The sequence below is a fragment of the Haliotis rubra genome, unplaced genomic scaffold, assembly GCF_003918875.1.
Source record: "Haliotis rubra isolate DU_JTF1 unplaced genomic scaffold, ASM391887v1 Scf72, whole genome shotgun sequence".
Taxonomy (NCBI): Eukaryota; Metazoa; Mollusca; class Gastropoda; order Lepetellida; family Haliotidae; genus Haliotis; species Haliotis rubra.
Genome location: NW_025767435.1, coordinates 375,659 through 389,198, shown reverse-complemented (window position 1 = coordinate 389,198; position 13,540 = coordinate 375,659).

The following is a 13,540-nucleotide window of genomic DNA, read 5'->3' as shown; positions in this document are numbered from 1 at the left end:
AATCATGTCTTGGAAAGTGATGAGTTTACTGTCACGTTTGAATCAGTTAAATGCATTCAGCAAATAAACTCCAAAACAGCATGTCAAGTTACTTTTTTTCAAAGGTATACTTCAGACGTGGCTACCTCTTTATCAAAGACTTTAGCATACTTTGATGCCAGAGTTATGCTGCCTGAAAGACTCTCAAATCAGCCTTGCTGGCATGGTTTAAGGGTTACGTGAACATGAAAAACACACCGAAATCACGCATTCACAAGAACTTGTTTGATAAATTTCTGATCATTGATTTATTGAAGTTTTGACTCTCCAGGAGTGAAATAATTGAGTAATGTGGGTTTAACGCTACTTAGAACGTTATTTCAGTTAGGTTACGGTGAGTCAGCTTAATATCGTAGATGGTTACCACTTTACCTTACTTTACAAATCTATGTTCATAAATAAGACAAACAGAATCTGCGTGTGCTGATAAGACCAAAGGAGGCAACTTTGTAAGCATTTGTTCCATCTGTGCCCAGTGATATATTAAAATCTAGAGGCAAGGTCTTACAAAATATTGTCGAGACATTTACTCTCTAATTGCTTCTAATGGCATACGAAATCGAACAAGTGTACTAAGTCAACACCTTTTGTCTCTACCCATCAATGACACATTAAATGGAGTCAAAACGTCCAGTTGATGACGGATATAAACTTAATAATAGAGTGATAGATAAGCATCTACTGTTTATTCACCATGCGCTGTGTTTACAAAGCTATTTTAGTCCATTACAGAGTTCTGGAAGTTTGCAGAGATTCAGCTTTTCAAGTATAGGGTGATCTTATTTGCCCAGTCACGTAGACTATCTGTAGACACTCGGAACAAGGCATCCACAGCTCATTAAGGAGAGGAAAAGACGCAGTAACAGCTTCACTGGTATTTCCACAAAATTATTTACAGACAACATCCAACGAGAGACAAAGATAACCTATTTAAAGTCCATGCAATAATTATGCCCTTGTAATAGGAAACTGTATACAAGAAGGTCAGTCTTTTATAGACACAACTCATCCATCCTATTTCTATACTCTAGGAATTATGATGTAAAATGAAAATCATAACTAGGTTCACTGTGTGTGTAGGGAGTGAGTGATTTTGGTTTTACGCCGCTTTTAGCAATATTCCAGCAATATCACGGCGGGGGACACCAGAAATGAACTTCACACAATGTACCCATGTGGGGATTCGAACCCGGGTCTCCGGCGTGACGAGCGAACGCTTTAACCACTAGGCTACCCCACCGCCCCATGTGTGTAGGGATATGCTATGTGAAACATGAACTTTTCAATAATAATGAATTACGTACATGGGGATATTTTGACTACGGATGTAGCTCTAATGATGTTCACGTGTCAAAAATAGGAGGTGTTTTGAGGTTAAGTGCAACAGACATAGACATTCTTGTGGTCAACGCTTTGTTCTATTACTTAGTATTTACATTTATATTACATGATCGCCTACATTTTTATATAATAAATATAAATATTCGATACGTATTGTATTATAAGAATCATATGATGTGGTAAGATACGGATGATGTGGTAAGATACGGATGATATGGTAAGATACGGATGATGTGGTAAGATACGTATGATGTAAGATACGGATGATGTGGTAAGATACGGATGATATGGTAAGATACGGATGATGTGGTAAGATACGTATGATGTAAGATACGTATGATGTGGTAAGATACGGATGATGTGGTAAGATACGGATGATATGGTAAGATACGGATGATGTGGTAAGATACGTATGATGTAAGATACGGATGATATGGTAAGATACGGATGATGTGGTAAGATACGTATGATGTAAGATACGGATGATGTGGTAAGATACGGATGATATGGTAAGATACGGATGATGTGGTAAGATACGTATGATGTAAGATACGGATGATATGGTAAGATACGGATGATGTGGTAAGATACGGATGATGTGGTAAGATACGTATGATGTAAGATACGGATGATATGGTAAGATACGTATGATGTGGTAAGATACGTATGATGTGGTAAGATACGGATGTTATGGTAAGATACGTATGATGTGGTAAGATACGTATGGGTAAGATACGTATATGGTAAGATACGTATGGTGTGGTAAGATACGTATGATATGGTAAGATACGTATGATATGGTAAGATACGGATGATATGATAAGATACGGATTATGTGGTAAGATACGGATGATATGGTAAGATACGTATGATGTGGTAAGATATACGTATGATATATAGAGAATACTACACGAGGTCTCATTACATACGAATTATACGAAACGAGTGTCCTTCCTTTGGTATCTGACCGAGCGAAAGCGAGGTCAGATAACATAGGAAGGTCACGAGTTTTGTATAATTCGTATGTAAGCGAGCGAAAGCGAGGTCAGATAATATAGGAAGGTCACGAGTTTCGTATAATTCGTATGTAATCAGACCGAGTGTGGTATTTTATTTATTACCTACGTCTTACATGCATTTAATTGACAAAATAGCGTATTTTTGTTGTTTTTATGCTTTCAAACCGAAATCGGTTTCATAAAGAGGTTGCGGAAGAGTTTTGTACTGTAGTACAATATTTGCATGACGTCACACTGTAATGACGTCACTGCCTTGGTAACTGACGTCACGATGCATGTCAGTTGTCATCGCCTCGTACAGCCTCCTACAGTAAACTACTCCGTAGCACCCCGTTTCTTGGTTTGCAGTTGCTTCATTCGGCTAACATCACTGGTGGAACCATTGCGTTTATGTTTTTCGACGGATATGATGTCTCAGTTCGACTCACAATTAAACAGCGACACGGCAACGTTCACAATGTTTACATTCCCACAATGCATATAATTTGTAGAATGAATGAATTCACGTGTTTGTTATGAATGGACAAGTAGTTCCGTCACAACGTGACCTAATTGAGAGGTCATCGGTTATCCAATCAAATCGTTAGAATCTCAGGTCAAGTCGTTACGACACAGGTCAACGCGATACGACACTCGTGTGACGTACGAGAATAGTATGCAACTACCCATACGTTGACCACGTGGGTAATAAGGTAAGATACGTATGATATGGTAAGATACGTATGATATGGTAAGATACGTATGGTGTGGTAAGATACGTATGATATGGTAAGATACGTATGATATGGTAAGATACGTATGGCATAACAATGTATGGTATGGATTTAAAACTTCTTTGTTGTTTACAACACGACGTTTCTGTGCTCGTTCTTGCCCCTTCATCAGATAAATGGATACGTAATTACGTATGCTATGAAAAGATACGTTTGCTATGATAAGATACGTATGATATGATACAATACACATATCATATCATATTATATTATACAATTATAGACTTTAATTATAGACTCTTGTAGAGGTCGATATCGGTTTTTATTGACCTGAGTAAAACAATATCGACCTTGCGAGGTCGATATTGTTTTTCTCAGGTCAATAAAAACCGATATCGACCTCTACAAGAGTCTATAATTGTTTTATTATATAATGAAAGAGAAACGGGTTTTAACATAAACTTTTAATGCACACATTGTGCCATCTATCCGAGTGATCTGATTGGCTGAAAAGCGGGGGAAGCCCCTTCGTACGGGATTCCTTGTCTATTTTTAGTAACCCAAGTCATTATCGTAATTTATCAGAAAACTCAAGTCAATATCGTGTTTTGTAGTCAATCATGTGACGGTCTTTTGACCAATCGTGGTACAGGAAAAATACTACCTATATAATAATATAATATATTATATTATTGTACACAGCTGAAAATTGAATGTGACCAAATATTACAAACGTTATCAAAACGTTGTCAGGCTCAGAATAACCGTAAGCATGTGTGGGGTTTAATATATCGGAAAGCCAGTTAATCAGAATGTCTACTCGAAACATAAGCAAATCTAAGTCTCCGTAAGATTATGTAACTAATTATATTCCCATGCACGTTAATCTTCATCTGGAAAAGCGAGACTGTTCGAACATGGCGAACTGTACCTAAATGTCAACAGACCTCAGCACGTTATGACATTAAAAAACCGTGCTCAGTACATGAGCCCAGTACATGGGAACATTTCAACACTGGCTGGTCCTTCCCACAGTGCTACAAATACAACAATTCTGAAGTCTAAAAAACATGACGTTGGACGGTATCGTCTCATACTCTTTCAAAGGATATCAACTTCTCTGACACCTTTCAAGTAGAGATGTATGAACGAGCTGATCTCGTATCTTCATGTATCTTCTAACGAGGTTGTTATGTTTTCATTACCAACTAACAAGGAGTACATAACTAGCCACCGCATATATTAGAATATTAGACATCAGAAATAGGAACGTTGAGGATTCTTGCTTTGTCGAAATCTTTCTATTTTCAACATAATCTTGTTCAGCTGTGGATTTACTATGGGTTACTCTCCTCCTTAAGAGCAACTGAGAATGAGTGAGTGAGTTAAAATTTAACGTTACCTCGGCAATATTTAAGCCACAAAGAGAGAGAAAGGTTTTCCATGCACAATAAATATAATTTGTTAAATTATCAGTCGTCGAAGGACTGTAAAATGACTAGAATATCACAGTGGGTCAAAGTCAAGTCAAAAGTTGTTTATTGTATGAAAGGCCTGTTACGACGTAAATTGTAATAAAAACGCAAATAGTAATACTTGCAGCAAATTGTAATAAACTTGACGTAAATTGTAATAAAAACGTAAATTGTAATAAAAATTGACGTAAATTGTAATAATTTTCGTTGAGGTAAAATGTAATAAATATTTTTGCGTAAATTGTAATAACAGTTTTAATCACTCGTAAATACGCGGGTGTTTGTTTTTCGTTGCATTTCATACATCAAATAAGCTTGTTAGGGCGATAACTCAAGAAAGAAATGATGGATTTTGTTCAAATTTGGTACCAAGGTATATTGGCGAGATTCACCGACACAAGTGAAATGGAGTCACCTTGAGATAATTTTCAAGGTCACAGCAAAAATCTGAGGGTTTTGCCAATATAAAGATTGTTAGCGCGATAACCCAAGAAAGAATTGACAAATCTTAGCCAAATGACGAAAATGATATTCGTCCTGATATATACTCTCCCAAAAAAGAAACGCATCATGAAAATAGCAATTTCATGTAGCAATGAATTAAAACGTGATTCATTTTACAAAAGGTTTTGCTCTGTTTATGAGTCCTTTGGTGTTTATGTTTTGAATCATCACAACAAAACGCACCATCCGTAAAATACCCGTATGTAACAGCATGATTTTCAATTTCGGCGTGTAGTGTCACAGAATAGACAATTCAATGCAATGCACGTGAAAGTTGGGGATCAGATAGTCTCAATGATGGTTATAAAAGGTTGATCGCTGTCTGTCGATTATTCATTGTATTTGGAATATTGTTGACGAACGCAAAATGCCACGTCTAAGTGAAGCCAACCGTCATATTGCTATTGGTTTGCTTGAAGCTGGCCGATTTTAACGTGCAGTTGCCCGACGCATGAATGTTCACCAATGCATCATTTCACGGCTCTGGGAGAGATATCGCCGGCAGAATGCGGTAGCAGATGCCCCTCGTAGTGGGCGACCTCGAGCGACCACTGCGGCGCAGGATCGCTACATCCAGGTACATCACTAGTCTGTCTCACAGTCCCTGAACCACATTAATTTCCCTACTGCCAAGCCCTCTCTGCAGTGCTAAAGCCCTAAATAAAGCAAGTCTAGATTTCCTCAGCTAGGGCTCCTTTTCAATATAAATGGGCTTGTTTGTTACTATCAAAATTATATATATTCAGAGACTAAGCCTTAGTCTAGTACATCACCTGCGTCATCGAACACCTACGGTGACCAGTACCGCTCGACAAATACCCGGATTGAGGAGGCTTTCTGCACAGACCGTCAGAAACAGGTTGAGAGAGGCTGGTTTACGTGCCAGAAGACCTTATTTTGGCCCTGTGCTTCGACAACAACATCGTCGACATCGAGTTCGATGGTGCACCAACGTTCAGGCCTGGAACCTACCGAAATTGGCGTAGAATCTGGTTCAGTGATGAATCACGATTTCTATTGGAACGACGCGATGGAAGAATGCGGGTGTACAGACGTCGACGTGAACGTTTCGCCGACGCTTGCGTTCCCCAGGTGGACAGATTCGGCCGGGAAAGTGTTATGACGTGGGGAGCGATCACCTGCCGTAGGAGAAGTGATTTGGTGATGATCCAGGGCAACCTGACAGCTCAAGTGGGCAGAGTGGGCTGCGATTGGGCAACACGAGATTTTGAGACTTATTCGTTCGATGCCGAGGCGATGCCTTGCAGTTCTGGATGCCCACGGTGGTCACACGAGGTATTGACTTCAGCGCCACCACACGTCTCCATGTGACACTCAAACTGACTTTCCTCGAGTTGGTGCCAAAGACGGATAAGTCTGCATTCCCAGTGTGCAATTTCGCTATATTTCATTGACTCATAAATCCTACAAGATGTTTCAAAATAAACATAAAAACAAAGTTGAAATTCCTATATGCGTCTCTTTTTTGGGAGAGTATATAATCGATATAAAATCTCCTACTGTCCTGTGTATCATGTCTTTTCGCAAATATCTTTTGAGGTTTTGATATGTACAAATATAAAGTGGGCTGGGGTGGGGTGGGGGTGGGTTTCTAACGGGTATATCAAATTAAATCAAATTAGACATTTGTATAGCGCTACATATCCAGAGTCCTGCTCATGTGCGCTTAGTCGAATGCTCGTTTGAAGAGGATGGTTTTGCGACAAGATCGGAAACTGTTGCTATTTTCCGTTTTTCTGACATTTTCAGATAATCAATTTCAGAGTACAGCACCGGGTCTGCTAAATAATCTGTCTCCGTCTGTTGTGGTTCGGACAAATGGAATAGCCTAGCTGACTAGCAATGAAATGCATCACAAATTAAACTTCAGGAAACAAAATATGCAAGAAACATTTTTGTATGATTATGGTAGAGGTCGGCTAGAATCAAACTTAGATATTAAACTGCACAAAAGGCAATTTGAAACTACAATCGCTTGTTCAAATGACTCCCCCTTCGGTTTACTGAAAGAACTCGAGAAAGAAATGATGGATTTTGTTCAAACTTGGTACCAAGGTTTATTGACGAGATTTACCGACACCACTTGAATTTAGTGACCTTGAGGTCATTTTAAAGGTCACAGCGAAGGTGTAACAGTTTTGCACATGCCAAGCTTGGTAGCCGCGAACTCAGGAAAGAATTAATAGATTTTGATCCAATCCCCCTACTCCAATTGAAACAAAATATGCAAAAAACATGTATGTTGGTAAAAGTCAATCTTAGATATTAAACTGCACAAAAAAAGCAATTTTAAACTATAATCGCTTGTTCAAGAGACTCCCCCTTCATGTTTACTGAAAGGGCTTGTTTTGGAGACACTACCCACCCCCTTTCAGTTGACGTCATCATAAGGATATAACTCATCCTAAAGTTTTCACTTATTCATACATGATGTCAAGGGTTCAAACTAAATACTGAATGGTCACACAAGTGTCAGCTCTCAATATGTTGTATTTCTGGACACAATGTTTTTGAAAATTTAAAATGATGGTGTCCTAAAAAAAACAGTCCCCGTCTAAATGTAAATCAAGCAATCCAAATCTTTGAATGTTGATGATGACGGGACGTCATCCAATACTATGCTGAACATATTTTATTTGATATTATCTGAGGGTATACCATTATCCAAGAGATAGCGCAATAGTGCAGTTGTAAGGCGTCTGCCTATCACGCTGAAGGCCCTGTTTCGAGGAGGCACCGAGGTTCGGTTCCCGAGATGGGCACATTTGCGTAGTATCCTTGGACAAGATACTTATATCTACACTGTCTCAGTTCTCCCAGCTGTTAAATGGGTACCCGTGAGTATGTGCTGGCAATGTGAGTGTTTAGTTCATTGCGCCTAACAGGCAGCATGGCTGTACAGTCCCCAGGGAGTTGAAAAGGTATCGGAAACTACGATAGTGTCCTATGATCGGGGATAGTAATGTACGTAGCGCCGTGAGCAGGCAATGTGCCTGGATGTGAGCGCCATATAAGCGGACTATTACTATTACGAGATACCAAATGGGAGATCGTGTTCCATTTTCTGCAAATTTGCAAGAAACATAATACCCCAATGTTGTGATGACTAATATCTCGTTAACCACATTACCCACATGAAATTTTGGACTTTGCTAATGATTCCTTCAAAATAAAATGGAAGTTTTTTTTCTAACATTGAACATCGATAATATAGTTAGTTTGACTACTTAAAAGAAAAGAGAACATCTTAGGAAAAAAGCATTTCGATCTCTGAATACTTCTGAGCTATTTAAGTACAAAAAGCAAAGGAATAAAGTAAATGATCTAAAAAGAATAGCCATGGGAAACGTTTAATCTATTTTTGATAACTATTTATCACCTCAGTCTACTCAATCAGGTGGTTACTACTTCATCGGGACCCATTCCCTTCTTGTCACTGATGATTCAGGGATACCTTCAGTTTTTACAGATTTGGATAAGCTCAAACATTAAATGAATATTTTAAATCTGTTTCAAATGTTACTGATGGCGGCAAGACTTTGCCACTTGTTAGCCATCGCTGTGTTAATAGTATAACAAATGTCATTGTAACCGAAAAGGAGGTATCTGATAAGACCTTACCAGCAAACAAATCTAGTGGACCTGATGGCATTAACATGAGAGTGTTAAAACGAATTTGTACATCTATAGCTGAACCTCAATATATCACTGAGGGACTGTATTTCCTACATTGTGGAAAACGGGTAATGTTACTCCTATTTTGAAAGAAGGAGATACATCCCTCCCAACTAATTACAGACCTAATAGTTTATTACCTGTCCTTTGGCAAATCCTTGAAAGAATAATGGTAAAGCATGTGCACGACCATTTCCATAAACATAACATTTTAAGTAAATTCCAGTCAGGTTTTACTGCTAGTCATTCTACTACATCTCAACATAGACATTTATCATAATATATGCTCAGTCCTAGATAATCCCCACCTTTACTGTATGCTGTTTTGTGATATTTCAAAAGCTTTTTACAGGGCATTGCATAAAGGTTTATTGCACAAATTAGAAAATGATGGTGTTCGTGGAAACGTACTTAGTTGGTTAACTAACTATCTATCTGGGCCCGGTTATACTCGGTTATCTTAACCGCCGGTTAAATCCTAACGGCCGGTTGAATCCTTACCCGGCCGTTAGGTAACCGAACGTTAAATATGCGTTGTTCAAAACATGGTTAGTGATGCCGTTAGCTAACGTCGCCGTCGAAGTTTAAGTGTGGTTAACGTCACTGGTTAGCTTCCATATATCCCATAGTTGCGTTTTCTGTTTACTTCCGGTTTACCAAATATGGAAACGCAAAATGTCGCCTGCACCCCAAGGAAAAAGAGAAGTCGAAATTTCTCTGCTGACGAAGAGAATGTAATCCAGTCAATGGTTACGAACGTTTTGTATTGGAACACAAGGTTCCAGCCGTTTGCATAATTTATATTTCAAAGACATTATATGATCCCAGCTCTGTGTAGGACTTACTTGAATTCCAGCAACAGAAAAGACATTTTTGAAATGAAAAACTATAGCACAGCTATAGATAAAATATGATGAATCCATGAAAATAATATTAATATTAGAAGCATGTTGTCCGTGGATGAAAATGTATAAATATTACACAGAGTTACGCTTAGACGGCTACAGTCTTAATGAATCTTTGAATTCCACAAGACCTATCGCTCACTTTTCACTCCTTAAATTGTCATGACTGCATGGCCAAGTCGTGAAGATGCTATCAATATCATTTATTAATTATTTGCCAAGTCTGTCAAAAATTGTAATGTATGAACACACATTGCCAAATCTTTTAACATCAAATCTTTAGTATAGCTGTCTAAGATATTTAATTAATTTTGTAAACTAACCACAGTATCACTAAAATAACTTCGTTAGCTAAAAGGAGCATTAGGACTTCTACAAGATCTGGATACATTTGGATTTCATGTTTTCCGCCTAAATTGATATCGTGATATAATTCAGTAATAAAGTAGGAAAATAGGAGGGGACTTAAGCAGCAACCTTGTCTTAAACCATGTGGGCAAGCGAAAAGATCTGTAACCCCGTCTTTGCAACGCACACACGATCGAACGTTAGAATACATTGATTTCAGAATGCTAACCATTTTCTCTTGTAAACCTGCCTTGCGTAAACATTGCCATAATTTAAAACGATTGACGGAATCTACAAATGCTATGTACAACTTATGTTTTCTTTTTGATAGTGCTTTTTGGACTAGTACATACAGAGTAAATATCTGATCCGTGGTAGAATATACCTTTCTAAATCCTGCCTGGGATTCAGGAATCTTATCACGCATATTCGCTCAGTTTTATAGTCTATTGTTCAATATCAACGTAAATACTTTCCCCAAGATACTCATTAGTGATATACCCCGATAATTATCCGGATATTTTTTGTCCCCCTTTTTAAGAAGTGGAATTATTACAGAGCTTGACCAACTGCAGGGAAAATTTCCATGTTCAAACAGCTTATTGAAACATTTCGTAAGGAACGGAATAATTTCGAATTTCGAACACTTTATCATGTCTATTATGATAACGTCAGGTCCAGCAGCCTTCCCATGTGTAAGATGATTGATCGCTTCTAATATTTCCTGTTCAGCAATAGGACTGTATAGTACAAGTTGATCTACTTCTGTATAAAAGTCATTGTTGGAATCTGCAGTGTATTAATTTCATCGTCGAATGGGTGTTTAAAACCAACATGTAATTTTAAAATCTAAAACTATTTTATTTACGAAGATAATACAATATAAAAACAGGCTATAGGTCGCCAACAATTGAAGGTAGATCATCATACTAGGGTCCATGGGGGCTTACAGTACTTTTGCAGCAACTGAGAAAATAAGTTTTGGAATACTTAGTTCGCAATGTTCTGGTGATGATTTGTATTCTGTCATCGTTATTGATAAATGCAATGGTTCCAAACAATCTAACGCTATGGTAAAGTCCTCTTGATTTCTGCTACCCCCCATGTTTGTATCATGGCTGTCTCGTGATGTCTGACAAACAGTTAGTCTGTAAATATACACGATGGAACTGTCTTAGCTGGCTTGTTCGCAATAAAACAAATTGTTATGTAATTATTGATAATGAAATATTGAAAGTATAATCGAAATTGAAATTTCTGGTAGAAACATTTCGTCGATGGATTGGTATATCATTTTCAGTAACAATATTGACATAAATAATTTCGACACTATAAAACTGCTAATGTCTGATGAATCTAAAAGGACGCTTTAGGGCAACAATGTTTTATATACGCGTATTTCTCTTCTTTGAAGACATTTTCTGCAAAACCACTGACTGTAACAGAATAATATATCTAGTCATGGTTATTATGTTCTGATTGCCGCAAAACATTCATTGAAAACTTCATGGACAGAATGTGTTCGTTGTCTAAAGACTAAAATGTTTCTTTACATTCTATCGTCAAGTCTAAAAGTACAAGTGCAATATTTTGGTTACTTATTGACGCGATACATAACGAGAAATCACAGTACCTGCAGCTTCGATCTTCCACTGACATTGCTTTCGTTCGCTTGCTTACCCACGTCAAGTTAAAAGTTCCATTCACCCAACAACTAGTTTAACCCAAGATCACTGATGTAACACAACAAAACAATAACCTAATACATCCAGAAGTTGTAAATAGATGTGACACCTGTCACCTGCTTGTTTGCTTTCAACATCCTGGTCAATTTTTTAAACTATGGAAAGAAGGCAGGGACGTTAAGGGGACGTTAAAGTGTCTACCTAGTTTAGAGGTCATAAAAGATAAAGCTAATGTTTACATGTTTGGCCAAACAACCTCCGTCATAACCATATGTAAGAAAGTTGGAAAGTCTGGAACTGACACCAGAACACTTCAACCACCGCCAATATGAACGTTGCCCAATCAGCAGTCTTGGTTGACTGAAAGTTCGATGCATCCTGATTTTATTGTTTCAAGTGTCCAGCTGTATACAAGATGGTCACTTCACCCAATGAAGCCGGCGATATCAACAAGTTTAGAAGGAGTTTGTTTAGAGAGATAAGGCGATAGTACTCTCCAAGAAATCTATGCTTACAAGTCTGGGAATCGTCAACCAAAACCCTTCTACGTTTTCAGTTTTGATGCCCTTGTCAAGAGGAATCTGAAAAGTATATCTCATTCTTGTAAATAAGTAGGATATTTATGCGTTTTTATCGTTTGCATATGCTTATATGTACATAGAATTGAGTTTTCAAAGACAATAATGTCCTAGAAGTACGGTGGACTATTTTGACAGAATGTGTTTGACAAGAGGCGAGCGTCAGTGTCGGCAGAAATCATTTTTGAAATGTTTGCCACAAATTTAATTGAATAGCGTCAGAAAATATCAATAAATGGTTATTATTCAGACCTGAATATTGAGAGGCTTTTAAAGTGACTGGACTGGGGGATGCTGTATCATTGGAAGCTGAGATTATGTTAACTTATAGTGAAATTGCATTACGTTCATGCATTGCGTAGAATCCGTCCTTAAGGTGCATGAGGTATGTTTGAGTTAACACCTCTTCCGAATGTGACAAAATGCGAAAAAATGAAAAATGAAATATCTTAGCTGTCTGCTAAAAAAGAAAGAAAAAGAAACGCATAGGCGAGTTTGAGACTACTGGGACTCATGTAGCTCCGGCAAAAACAATACAAATAAACTATTTCTTTCCAAAACGCGGCAGATTTAACTTTTCCCCAGGTTTTAGAAGCGTTTGAAGAAATATTCATGCAACATGCAAAGCAAAATGCACGTGCAAGTAAGCATAAAATAAAACTAATAATTTTGTTATATTGCTCACAATAAAAGAGCAAACGTTGTGTTTAATTTTGTCATTCGTTTTTTGCCAGGAAAAGAGGAAATCATTATGCCACGACTGAGTGTCGCCAATCGAAACATCGCCATAGGCCGCCTTGCAGCTGGGTAGTGGCACTTTGCATATGCCCCAGGTTTCAACGTTCATCCGAACACCATATCTCGCCTTTGGGATCGTTTCCCGCAGACCAATTACGCCCAAGATCGCCCGAGAAACGGTCGTCCAAGAGTTGGTACCTACGCTGAAACGTCGCACTCATTGCAATAAAGAAGCTGTCTTTCCATAGAGCTTGGTTTTCCTTCATCTTTAAAACTTCTAAAATGCCTTTCAAAGAAAATGACAACGTCAGTTCACCTAACTTGCAAACTCTAACGTCAATATCTTGCCATGACCTTCCCGATCACCAGATCTAAACCCGATAGAACACTTATGGGATGAACTCGATCGACATGTACGTCAAAGTCAAAACACGCCTCAGACACTTCTATTCCACAACTGGCCATCGCATTGCAGGAAGAGTGGGGAAGAATTCCGCAA